The sequence below is a fragment of the Schistocerca americana genome, chromosome 1, assembly GCF_021461395.2.
Source record: "Schistocerca americana isolate TAMUIC-IGC-003095 chromosome 1, iqSchAmer2.1, whole genome shotgun sequence".
Classification (NCBI taxonomy): domain Eukaryota; kingdom Metazoa; phylum Arthropoda; class Insecta; order Orthoptera; family Acrididae; genus Schistocerca; species Schistocerca americana.
Window position 1 is genome coordinate 1,041,421,607 of NC_060119.1, and position 13,834 is coordinate 1,041,435,440.

General features: G+C 43.2%; 1 protein-coding gene across 1 annotated transcript in view; it reads left to right on the top strand.

Moving 5' to 3' along the window:
• The window catches only part of LOC124549450 (phospholipase B1, membrane-associated-like), a 271,696-nt gene that overhangs the window by 225,314 nt on the left and 32,548 nt on the right, over positions 1 to 13,834 (top strand). The window lies entirely within an intron of this gene.

Here is a 13,834-nt window from a genome sequence, read left to right on the forward strand (position 1 = left end):
CCTCAATTTCCAGTAGGATTTTGGAGCATATACTGTACTCGAACATCATGAATCACCTTGAAGAAAATGACTTATTGATACATAACCAACACGGATTCAGAAAATATCGTTCTTGTACAACACAGCTAGCTCTTTACTCCCATGATGTAATGAGTGCTGTCGATCTTAGATCGACTCCATATTCCTAGCTTTCCAGAAGGCTTTTGATACCGTTCCTCTCAAGCGACTATTAATCAAATTGCGTGCATATGGCGTATCGTCTCAGTTGTGTGACTGGATTCGTGATTTCCTCTCCGAGAGGTCACAGTTCGTAGTGATAGACGGTAAATCATCGAGTAGAACAGAAGTGATATCTGGCGTTCCGCAACGTAATGTCATAGGCCCTCTGCTGTTCCTGATTTACATAAATGATCTAGGTGATAATCTGAGCAGCCCCCTTAGATTGTTTGCAGATGACGCTGTAATTTACGATCTAGTAAAATCAGTAGACGATCAATTCAAATTACAAAACGAATTAGCTAGAATTTCTGTATGGTGCGAAAAGTGGCAATTGGCACTAAGCAAAGAAAAGTGCGAGGTCATCCACATGGGTACTAAAAGAATGCGCTAATTTTGGGTATACGATAAATGGCACAAATCTAAGGGCTGTCAATTCGACTAAATACCTAGGAATTACAATTACGAACAACTTAAATCGGAATGACCACACAGATAACATTGCTGGGAAGGCGAAACAAAGACTGCACTTTGTTGACAGAACGCTTAGAAGATGAGACAAATCCACTAAAGAGGCAACCTACATTACACTTGTCCGTCCTCTGCTGGAATATTGCTGCGCAGTATGGGATCCTTACCAGGTAGGATTGACGAAAGACATCGAAAAAGTGCAAAAAACGGCAGCTCGTTTCGTGTCATCGCGCAAGAGGCGTGAGAGTGTCACTGGTATGATACGGGAGTTGGGGTGGCAGTCACTGAAACAAAGGCAGCTTTTTTTTGCGGCGAGATCTATTTACGAAATTTCAATCACCAACTTTCTCTTCCGCATGCGATAATATTTTGTAGACACCCACCTACTTAGGGAGAAATGATCATCGTAATAAAATAAGAGAAATCGGAGCTCGAACGGAAAGATGTAGGTGTTCCTTTTTCCCACGCGCCATTCGAGAGTGGAACAGTAGAGAAGTACGCGTAGTATCAAAATGGTTCGGTGAACCCTCTTCCAGGCTCTTAAGTGTGAATTGTAGAGTAACCATGTAGATGAAGATGTAGATGTAGGTGTTGTTATACGTGTTCCTTTGTCGGTCTTGCAACAGGGAGGTGATGTGTTGTTCCAACAGGATAATGCTCGCCCACACACTATCCGAAAAACTCAACACACTCTACAAGACATGCATCAACTTCCCTGGGCCCTGGCTATCATGAACGCCAGACTTGCCACCAATCGAGCGCGTATGGGATATGATGTGTCGAGAAGTGTCCCGTATGAATCGTCAACCAACATCTCTTACAGAATAATGTGAACAAGTGGAGCAGGTGTGGAATAACGTATTCCAGGACAGTATTCGCCATCTGTACGATCGATTGGATGCCAGAGTCAGCACTCGCATTGCTGCCCATATTAATGTGGGTGTTTCAGCATGGGTCGATACCTATACCTGGTACCTCAAATCAGCTTGTCCTATAGATCTGTAAATATAATCGTTTCACGTTCTACATATGCACTGTAGCAACAATTAATCTTGAAATAATTGGAAACCTCTAATTTTTTTTCTAAACGTAAGACTTGCACCACTTGTAATTTGAACCAATTTTTAATTTAAATATTTTATAACAGTTCTGAACATAGGCAGCTGCGCCGAAAACGGTCATGTGTAAATGAGGGAAAGTTCTCTGTAGACTGAATCTGGACAGTTTTGATATCTAGGAATTACGATAAATAAGTGAACGTGATCAGATAGTGCTCTTTTTATGTACAAGATGATCTCATTTTCAGTTTATATCACGAGCATTTAAATCGAACGACATTGTAAGTTCTGCATTCCTGCCCGACGTTAGAATAAGAACTTTATTAATCAATGACACAAACCCACGTAACAGCCACTGAGAAATCTGCAGAAATGTTACATTTTTGTCTTGGACAACATATGATAGAAGTGATATGCTACTGCTTACTTCCGATATGGTGTGAGTTTACCTATATTACGAGGATAGATATGATGACTTCTTTTGTAGAGATAGGTTTGTCTTGTTATGACAATAAAATAAAGGGTGAGACTGAAAACTGGAGTCCAGACAAGTCCTGTTACCTTTGAAAAACACCTAGGTTGACGAGCTTAACGTCCCCGTGCGGCAGATAGATTGCCCTCAGGTGCTTCTGGAGAAGTTTGGATTTAATCAGCACATTGGCTCAAAGTCAGGTGATCAGAGACGTTACACCATCACATCTCCTCTTCTTGTACGAAAACACTGGGATAATTACTTCCTACAATATCAAGATTCATTCGTATTGGTTACCTTTGTGTTTGAGCGAGTCTAGATTCCATGAACATGCAAGAAAAAATGGAAGAACTGAAAACACAATGCCACATAGACTTCCAAAACAGAATTAGGAAAAGAAAACGCGTAAATTCGTTTTTAGACGTACCTCAATTCAATACGAAGACAAATTCCGTTAAACCCAGGTTTCCGAAAGAACCCGAAATCCTACCTGCCCTCGGGTCGTGAATACTATCTTGTATCCTCGTACCTACACTACTAGCCATTAAAATTGCTACACCACGAAGATGACGTGCTACAGACGCGAAATTTAACCAACAGGAAGATGATGTGATATGGAAATGATTAGCTTTTCAGAGCATTCACACAAGGTTGGCGCCGGTGGCGACACCTAAAACGTGCTGACATGAGGAAAGTTTCCAACCGATTTCTCATGCACAAACAGCAGTTGACCGGCGTTGCCTGGTGAAACGTTGTTGTGATGCCTCGTGTAAGGAGGAGAAATGCGTAGCATCACGTTTCCAACTTTGATAAAGGTCGGATTGTTGCCTATCGCGATTGCGGTTTATCGTATCGCGACGTTGCTGCTCGCGTTGGTCAAGATCCAATGGCTGTTAGCAGAATATGGATCGGTGGGTTCAGGAGGGTAAGAAGGAACGCCGTGCTGGATCCCAACGGCCTTGTATCACAAGCAGTCGAGATGACAGGCATCTTATCCGCATGGCTGTAGCGGATAGTACAGCCACGCCTCGATCTCTGAGTCAATAGATGGGGACGTTTGCAAGACAACAACCATCTGCACGAACAGTTCGACGACGTTTGCAGCAACATAGACTATCAGCTCGGAGACCATGTCTGCGGTTACCCTTGACGCTGCATCACAGACAGGAGCACCTGCGATGGTGTACTCGACGACAAACCTGGGTGCACGAATGGCAAAATGTCATTTTTTCGGATGAATCCAGGTTCTGTTTACAGCATTATGATGGTCGCATCCGTGTTTGGCGACATTGGAAGCGTGTATTCGTCATCGTCATACTGGCGTATCACCCAGCGTGATGGTATGGGGTACCATTGGTTACACGTCTCGGTCACCTCTTTTTCGCTTTGACGGCACTTTGAACAGTGGACGTTACATTTCAGATGTGTTACGACCCGTGGCTCTACCCTTCATTCGATCCCTGCGAAACACTACATTTCAGCAGGATGATGTACGACCGCATGTTGCAAGTCCTGTACGGGCCTTTCTGGATACAGAAAATGTTTGACTGCTTCCCTGACCAGCACATTCTCCAGATCTCTCACCAACTGAAAACGTCTGGTCAATGGTGGCCGAGCAACTGGCTCGTCACAATACGCCAGTCACTATTCTTGATGAACTGTGGTATCTTGTTGAAGCTGCATGGGAAGCTGTACCTGTACACGCCATCCAAGCTCTGTTTGACTCAATGCCCAGGCGTATGAAGGCCGTTATTACGGCCAGAGGTGATTGTTCTGGGTACCGATTTCTCAGGATCTGTGCACCCAAATTTCGCGAAAATGTAATCACATATCAGTTCTAGTATAATATATTTGTCCAACGAATACCCGTTTATCATCTGCATTTCTTCTTGGTGTAGCAATTTTAATGGCCAGTAGTGTATAACATGTGCAGGCAACAGTAAAATAATTTAAATTACTTCCATGTTTGTGGTGCACTTTTTTAACAACTTTTGTTTTTAATAACTAGCCGTCGAAGAGAGATGACACTTTACACTTATTCACGGTTAGCCAAAGAACAAATTACATGTATTTACCGAGAAGGAATTTGTATTATCGACCTGAATATATGATCTTTGCTGAGAAACTACATTCTGTCATGTAGGAAACACTCCACAATCCTCTATTATCATTAGTTGTATATCAAGAAATCTTTCATAACAAGAAACCCGTTAGAAAAACAAGCGCTAATATTCCATTCGTAGTTGGCACACCGACAAGCGGCAAAATACACCACGTTGCAGAGAGAATTCCTGGGCCTCCCTCAGGGTGAAAGGCGTGATACATTTAGTAGCATATGTGGGCGTTCAGGTAACAGCTGAAACATATTATCGTCAAGAATTCAGCTACTACATCGAGAAAAGTATGATTCTGGACAATTTTGGTTTTCATTTCCAGCATTCATAAGATTCGCTTGAGATTCTTCTTATTTAGGTAAATACACTCGTGAATTACACGTTTATTACACCCACTTGCTTTGGACTTTGGATCCATTCATTTCAAGATGGAGAATACATTATTCCTCATTACTGTGTTGAAGGCTTTCTGTGGAGCATTTTCCTAATCTGAAATCAAGCCTATCATCGCTGAATAACTCTTCAATTTATCTCTCTTTTCTTCAGCATTATAGTTTAAAAAAAGACGCACAACGAGGAAATTATCCGAGAGGGACAGAAGTCGGTCAATGAGATGAACATATGCAGACATACAAATGATTATCAATACAGAAAAATTAAATGCGTTATTCAGCACAAAGAGCTTAACAGATTGAGCATGTCAATAACGCGTTGGTCCAACTCTGGCCCTTATAGAAGTAGCTATTCGGCTTGGTATTGATTGGTATAGTTGTTGGATGCCCTCGTGAGGGATATCGTGCCGAATTCTGTCCCACCGGCGCGTTATATCGTCAAAATTCCAAGCTGGTTGGAGGGCCCTGCCCATAACGTTCCATACGTTCTCAATTGGGAAGAGATCCTGCGACTTTGATGGCCAAGGTAGATTAGCCAAGCACGAAGACCAAGCAGGATAAAATCTCGCCGTGTGCGGGCGGTCCAGAAGGGCAACAAAACGGGGAGGAGGTGCCGCGGATGACAATCAAAGTGGTTCTGCTATGAAATGAACTAGCAGTCCTGCTTGCCGGGCCTTATAGTCTTCGCTGGTTATGTGGGTCATTTCGGAGCGAGACTCATCATTGAAGACAATTCTACACCAGTCAATGAGATTCCAGGCCGAAGACGTTTCAGGAGACGCCCCTGTCGTGGTGGGATACCAAATGGTATCCCACTCGTATAATTCCTTCGTGGTGCGTCGTTGTTTTATTTCCGTCTTATAGCGCGTATTATTATTGGCATCACACTTCTTGATCGAACTGAATAATGCAAAGGAGGAAAAATGATCACAGACCCAAAAATTAACTAATTATAATGAGAACACACTGACGAATCGATTACATTATGGCCACTCCCCACAGCGAGACTGAATGTTGCTTGATGGCGTTGTAGGCGCGTGGCGTGGTAACGAAAGTGTGTGAGCTACATGGATACTCTGCAAATCACATGTAAGTGCCTGGCAGAACGTTCATCGAACCACCTTCACAATTATTCCAATCTAGTATAGCGCGCGGAAAGAATGAACACCTATATCTTTGCGTACGAGCTCTGATTTCCCTTATTTTATTGTGGTGATCGTTCCTCCCTACGTAAGTCGGTGCCAATAAAATATTTTCACATTCGGAGAAGAAAGTTGGTGATAGGAATTTCGTAAGAAGATTCCGTCGCAACGAACAACGTCTTTCTTTTAATGATTTCCAGCACAAATCCTGTATCATTTCTATGCCACTATCTGCCATATTTCGCGATAATACGAAACGTGCTACCTTTCTTTGAACTTTTTCGATGTACTCCGCCAGTCCTACCTGGTAAGGATCCCACACCGCGCAGCAGTATTCTAAAAGAGGACGGACAAGCGTATTGTAGGCCGTCTCCTTAGTCGGTCTGTTAAATTTTTTAAGTGTCCTGCCAATAAAACGCAGTCTTTGGTTAGCCTTCCCCACTACATTTTCTATGTGTTCTTTCCAATCGAAAGTTGTTCTTAATTGTAATACCTGTGTATTTAGTTGAATTTACGACTTTTAGATTACACTGATTTATCGTGTAACCGAAGTTTAACGAGTTCCTTTTAGCACTCATGTGGATGACCTCACACTTTTCGTTATTTAGGGTCAACTGCACTTTTCGCACCATTCAGATATCTTTTCTAAATCGTTTTGCAGTTTGTTTTGCTCTTCTGATGACTTTATTAGTCGATAAACGACAGCGTCATCTGCAAACAGTCGATGACGGCAGCTCAGATTGTCTCGCAAATCGTTTATGTAGATAAGAAACAGAAAAGGGCCTATAACACTACCTTGGGGAACGCCAGAAATCACTTCTGTTTTACTCGATGACTTTCCGTCAATTACTACGAACTGTGATCTCTCTGACATGAAATGGCAAATCCAGTCACATAACTGAGACGATATTCCATAAGCACGCAATTTTACTACGGGGCGCTTGTGTGGTACAGTGTCAGAAGCCTTCCGGAAATCCAGGAATACGGAATCGACCTGAAATCCCTTGTCAATAGCACTCAGCACTTCAGGTATATAAAGAGCCTGTTGTGTTGCACAGGAACGATGTTTTCTTAACCCATGTTGACTGTGTGTCAGTAGACCGTTTCCTTCGAGGTAATGATGAAGAATCATTCTACATATATTTGCAAGTAAGGGACTCTGAAAAGGGGCAGGTTACTGTGACCCGGCGCCTGCGAACGAGATCTCGTAAACGGCGAAGATGGGCGGCTGTTTACGTCCTACGGTCGTACCAAGGAAAGTGGCTCAAGGACGGTGAAACCAGAAGTACGCGACAAGGTGCTGGGTGTCAACGACTCGTCACAGAAAATAGAGGCAGGTTTCTTCGCTCCGTGAGACAGGATATGCGGCGATCTGTGGCAGATCTGACGACCGAGTATAATTGTGGTGCAGGCACGAAAGCTTCGGAGCACACCGTTTAACGCACATTCTTGAACATGAGACTCCGTAGTGAACGACACATTTTTCCACGTTTATCCAGTGGGATCATCAATTATCATAGCGGGCACTGGATAGTTGAGACTGGGCCGCGTATCGATGGAAACGTGGCGCCCTGGAGGATGAATCGTATTTCTTACTAACATCAGGTCAATGTTTGCGGATACGCTGATATCAAGGTGAACGGCTGCTGGAAATATGCACGATGCCACGGACGTAGGCCGGTGGTGGTAATATTATTCTGTGATGCACATTTACCTGGGCTTTCATGGGACCTGTGGTACTAATCGAAGGCACAATGGCAGTTATATGCGAATGCAGTCTGTCTCGGTGTATTCCACTGATGAATTCTTCTCGGGTTATCACCCTAGTGGTGGCGTCTTCTTGTCGGAACGTTTCGTACCCATCTGACTTCGCCCGAAGATGATGGGTACGAAACTCATTGAAACGTTGCGACAAGACGACGCCAGAACTCGGCTGGTAACCCGAGAAGAATTCATGACAACGACAGTGGTTGACTACACGAACATAGTCGCGGGCTCCGTGCGTTCCATCACGCTTATTGTCTCATCCTATGACGATAGCATCTGCCTCTCCATGTCTCATGGCCTAACTCATGCTACAGTGGTTTGGGAAGCGTGATAATGAACTCTCGTTGACGAATTGCCCAACATATTCGCCATGCAACATGTATGCCAAACTATCAGGCATCACCTCTACACACACAAACAACCAGCCCGTAATTCATGGGAATTGCGTGACTTCCGGGTAGATACCTCGTGCCCCACATCTCCGGAAAACCACTAAGGACTCGTCGAATCTACACAGTGTGTCCTTTCCATGAGGACTACTCGTGCGAAATTGCTGACTACAGTGCTATCTTGTGGCGAGAAGTTTCAACAACATCCGTGTAGAAGAACAAAGTGGCAACAGGCGTCCTGAACACGAATTTAGCAGTGCGTGTCTGAAGCTCGTAGGAAAATGGTGATGAAGCAGCGAGGCAACATCAAATTTTGGGTTAAGGTTTGCGTTTGTGAGTGAGAATTTGTCGCGTTCGACCCAGACATCGCGAGGCAGGTTCCTGGTCAATCCTCCACAACAACACCCTAAAACACAAAGCGAAGATTTTGCGCCAGTTATTGGCCAGCAAACGGATCACAGTCCTGGATCACCCACCGTAGTCGCAGGATTTGGCCCCATCCGACTTCTGGTTATTCCCCAAATTGAAACTGGCAATGAAACGCTACCATTATGAAGCATTTAGTCACAGCAAAGAAAATTGCACTCTTGTGTTTAATGCAATACCAAAAACGGACTACAATGAGTATTTCAAAAAAAATAATTCTAAAACGATTTCACTTAGGTACTGATTCATGGGGAGACTATTTGGAATAAATACAGTGATTTTGTGAATATAATCCATGACTTTTAGTATTTATAGCAACACTCCTAACATAATTGGAAACAGTGTGTATGCCAGGCAGAATCATTATTGTATTGTGTTCATCACAATGTTTTGTCTCATAATTGTACATAAATAAGGTACTCAAACGAAACTTTGTAGTGAGATATGTATTTTTAACATGCATGTCTTTAAAAAACTTACCGTTGTTCTGTGATACATGGAGTGAAGCATTTTAGAATTTACTTGAAGAATCGGACGGATGGATCATATAGCAAGCCAGACAGTAGATGCATTCGAAGAGGTAAGTAAAGATGACGACTGAATGGAAGTTCAGTAGATGCTATTCACAAACGTACTGGAACAGCCTTAATCCATGTCACTGGAGACTACCATAGATTGAGATGGAGGAATGGCTAGCAGACTGGTCTCAATGATAATTAAATCGACACCCTAGCTGCAAACAGGCGTTGATATACATCACTGGGGACATGTTGAAAATGTGTGCCCAGACCGGGACTAAAGCCCGGGATCCCCTGCTTACATGGCAAACGCTCTATCCATCTGAGCCACCGAGGGCACAGAGGATAGTGCACATGCAGGGACTTATCCCATGTCTTGTATCGGTCCACTGCTAAGCACGGAAACGCCGATGCGTTGTCCCGTTTGCCTGTTGCTGAAAATTAAAAAAAAAAAAAAAAAAATTGGAACTCCTGATCACGCTTTGTTTCCTCATATTCCTGAATAATTTGTTTTTGTATGCTCTTCCATTCAGGGCTAAACTTTACTTGTTGCTTTAAGCTCTTTTCTAAATCAGCAAATCTCTGTTAGAGAAAGTGGCACTGGACGAAGCCTTTCTCTCAATTGCCGAGAGACAGTTAGAATAGCCTTCAGCTAAGTCCATGGCTACGACCTAGCAAGGCGCCATTAACCGTATCTGAAGATAGTCTTATTTGTATTATCAAGAGCGATGTACCACAAGGATCGAATAAAGTTAAGTATTCGAGGAGCTGCATACTTTTCTTATTAGCATTCACTATTTATCCTGTTCCAGAATTCACGCCCGTCTGCGTTAGATAGCGTGCATTTCGGCCTCCTCTATCTACAAGGTGTTGGCACATTTGCCAACACATCACCATGCACGCTCCACATGAGACCCACATTCCCAACATGTCCACCCCACTACATTCGTACTGCGCCTAATAGATGTTTGCCCATCGCACTCACTACTCGTGGCAGATTAATCTACCAAGTCCAGTATGAGTTGGGGCATAGCGTGTGCGTTCGCACAAGAAGATGTGGACATGTTGGGAATGTGGGTCTCACGAGGAGCGTGCAAGGGATAAGTCCCTGCAGGCGCACTATTCTCTGTGCCCTCGGTGGCTCAGATGGATAGAGCGTCTGCCATGTAAGAAGGAGATCTCGGGTTCGAATCCCGGTAGGGGGCACACATTTGCAACATGTCCACAATGATGTATATCAACGCCTGTTTGCAGCTAGGGTGTCGATGTAATTATCATTTCAATCTAGAGAAGCTGCACGGCCATCAATGGTATCTGTTCTTTCGGGAACGGATACTACCTTCATATATAGACTGGTCTCACATTCAGGTGGACGACGATCGACCGTTCAAATCCTCGTCTGGCTATCCAGATTTAGATCCAGGTAGATGCCGGTATGACTCCTTTGAAAAGAGCACGGTCGATTTCCTTCCGTATCCTTTCTTAATCCAAGCTTGTGCTTCGTCTCTTACCTTGCTGTCGACAGGACGTTAAACAGTAATATCACTTTCCTTTGCCACTGGAGACAGGACAACAATGAGGAGTGCAGAAGAGACCTTCGCGGTGGATGTGGAGTGCATAATGACGATGATGATGATTCTTAAGGCTATGAAGATTTCTACGGCTACGGAAAGAAATCAAAATAATGATACGGCTGAGAAGGAAGACTACCTTATGGTGTTTCTCGCGAGATTTAGGCACTGACCGCACAGTGTGTGTTTACATTTCAGTAACAACGCTAGCGCTTTTTGTGTTATATGAACCGTGGACCTTGGCGTTGGGGGCAGCCTTGCTTGCCTCAGCGATGCAGATAGCCGTACCACAGGTCGAACCACAACGCAGGGGTATCTATTGAGAGGCCAGTCAAACGTGTGGTTCCTGAAGAGGGAAAGCAGCCCTTTCAGAAGTTTCAGGGGCAACAGTCAGGATGATTGACTGATCTGGCCTTGCTACGTCAACCGCAACAGCCTTGCTGTGCTGGTACTGCGAACGGCACGAAGCAAGGGGAACCTATAGCCGTAATTTTTCCTGAAGGCATGCAGCTCTGCTGTATGGTTAAATGATAATGGCATCCTCTTGGGTAAAATATTCCGGAGGTAAAGTAGCCCTCCTTCAGATCTCTGCGTGGAGATTACTGATAAGGATGTTATCAGGAGAAACAAAACTGGCGTTCTGCGAATCGGAGTGTGGAATGTCAAATTCCTTAATCGGGCAGGTAGGCTCAAAAATTTAAAAATGGAAATGGATAGGTTAAATTTAGATACAGTGGGAATTAGTGAAATTCAGTGGCGGGAGGAACAGGATTTCTGGTCAGGTGAATACAGAGTTATAAATACAAAATCAAATAGAGGTAACGCAGGTGTAGGTTTAATAATGAATAAAAAATAGGCAAGCGGAGAAGCTACTATGAACAGCACAGTGAACACATTTTTCCAGTCAAGATAGACACGAGACCCACACTCACCACAGTAGCCCAAGTAGCCATCTGCTCTGCGGATGAGGAGGAAAGTGAGAAAATGTAGGGCGAGATAAAAAGAATTGTTCACATAGTTAAGGGAGACGAAAATCCAATGGGAGAGTGGAATTCGATAGTAGGAAAAGGTATAGAAGAAAAAACAGTAGGTGAATATAGACTTGGGAAAAGGAACGAAAGAGGGAGCTGCCTGGTAGAATGCAGCACACAGCATAATTTAATAATAACTAACACTTGGTACAAGAATCGTGAAAGAAGGTCGTATATGTGGAAGAGACCTGGAGACACCGAAAGGTTTCAGGCTGATTATATAATGGTAAAGACAGAGATTTCGGAACCAGGTTTTAAATTGTAAGACTTTTCAGGGACAGAGGTGGACTCTGTCAACAACTTATTCGTTATGAACTGCAGATTAAAACTGAAGAAACAGCAAAAAGGCACGATTTTAAGGAGATGGAGCCTGGATACACTAAAAGACACAGCAGTTATAGGGGGTTTCAGAGGGAGCATTAGGGAACGATTGACATGAACAGAGGAAAGGAGTACTGTAGAAGAAGAATGGGTATCTTCGAGAGATGAAATGAAGGGAGTAGATTATCAAGTAGATAAAGAGACGAGGGCTAGTAAAAACCCTTGGATAACACAAGAAACTGAATTTAATCGATGAAAGGAGAAAATAATGCAATAAATGAAGCAGGCGAAAGGCAATGCAAACGTCTCAAAAATGCGATTGCTAGGAACTGCAAAATGGCTAAGCAGGTATGGCTAAAGGACAAATGTAAGAAAGCAGAAGTATATATCACTAGGGATAAGAGAGATGCTGCCTACAGCAACAGACCATCTGTATGAATATGAAGAACTCAGATGGATAACCAGAAAAAGCACAGAAGGGAAAGCAGAAAGATAGGAGTCTATAGAGGATCTATACAAGGGAGACGTACATGAGGGCAACATTATGGAAATGGAAGAGGACTTAGATGAAGATGAGAAGGGAGATATTATACCGCGTGAAGAATCTGACAAAGCTCTGAAAGAATTAAGTCGAAATAAGACCCCGTTAGTAGATAACAATCCGTTAGAGCTATTGATAGCGTTGGGAGAGCCAGCCATCAGGTGAATAACATGTATGAGACTAGCGAAACACCCTCAGACTTCAAGAAGAAAATTCCAATTCCAAGGAAAGCTGGTGCTGACAGGTTGCGAGCTAACATCCCAAAGATGTTCGGGCTCACATGCGGTTCCTGTACGTCGAAATGTCTTGGCTCAAACTCGTCTAGCGGTTGAACTGCACGTGTCGCGTTACACGACCTAAATTAGATACTTGTTACCCTTTGGTTAAATTCTCTGGCTGATGGCAAGTTTAAGAAATACAAAGTTAATATAACATATAATGACAGTAATAATAACACCGGGAACTACATTAACGACTCATAAATGATGTAGGCCACACAGTTGCGATTTGGTTAGAATAACGTTTATTCATAAAGCAAATTAATAGCGAAAGTGGTCGTCGTATTCTGAGTTACTGTTACACTCGAGCGCATATCTGTTTGGTACAGTTCGATCACTCACAATCTCATCGCGATACACAAGTCCAATACTCCGCCTCCGTAACTACACGAAAAGTTAGAGTTCACACCAGGCGCGCGGCTGCTCACCGCTCAGTGGCTAAGTCCCGCCATACCACACAACACGAAATTTTGTAAGTCGTTTCACTTCCTAGCTGCCTAAAGACCGCTTGTCCGCTTTCACATCTCAATATGAACTGTACCAGCCGAACTGTACTCTTCGGGGTCCAAACCAAAACTCTCCGCTTTCGCGTCTGCACCAGTACTGTCCCTCCGTTCGTCCCCGGCCGCGTTTCCCGCGCGCCGAATATCGTCGCTCAACTGACTAGGGCAGCTCCCTTTCCTGAAGCCGTCCATCTGGTTGGCTACAGCTTTTCCTTCATTATTTTACATTTTAAAATATTTCAATAATTAAAGCTTGACCACTTTCACGTTCTAAATAAAGTAACAATTATATCCATTACATAATAAACGTTAAATTCTTTTACATGAAACCAATAGAATTTAGTTCTTAACTTTGAATGTCACGGGCATTAGACTTGCACCAATGTGCTTTTGATAAATAAATAAAGAACAAAAGTAACTATTATGCACTAAACTTAACAACAAATATCCTATTACCTAATGATTCAATAAGGTGTCATGCTGTCATCGTTCAGTGTGTTTTGTGTGAAGGAAATGATGATGTGATGCTTAACTGAAAACACTGATAGTTTAAATTTACTATATCTTTTAAACAAACAAAGATACGGAGTTAATATTCACAACGTTTGTCATTTTAATTATGCG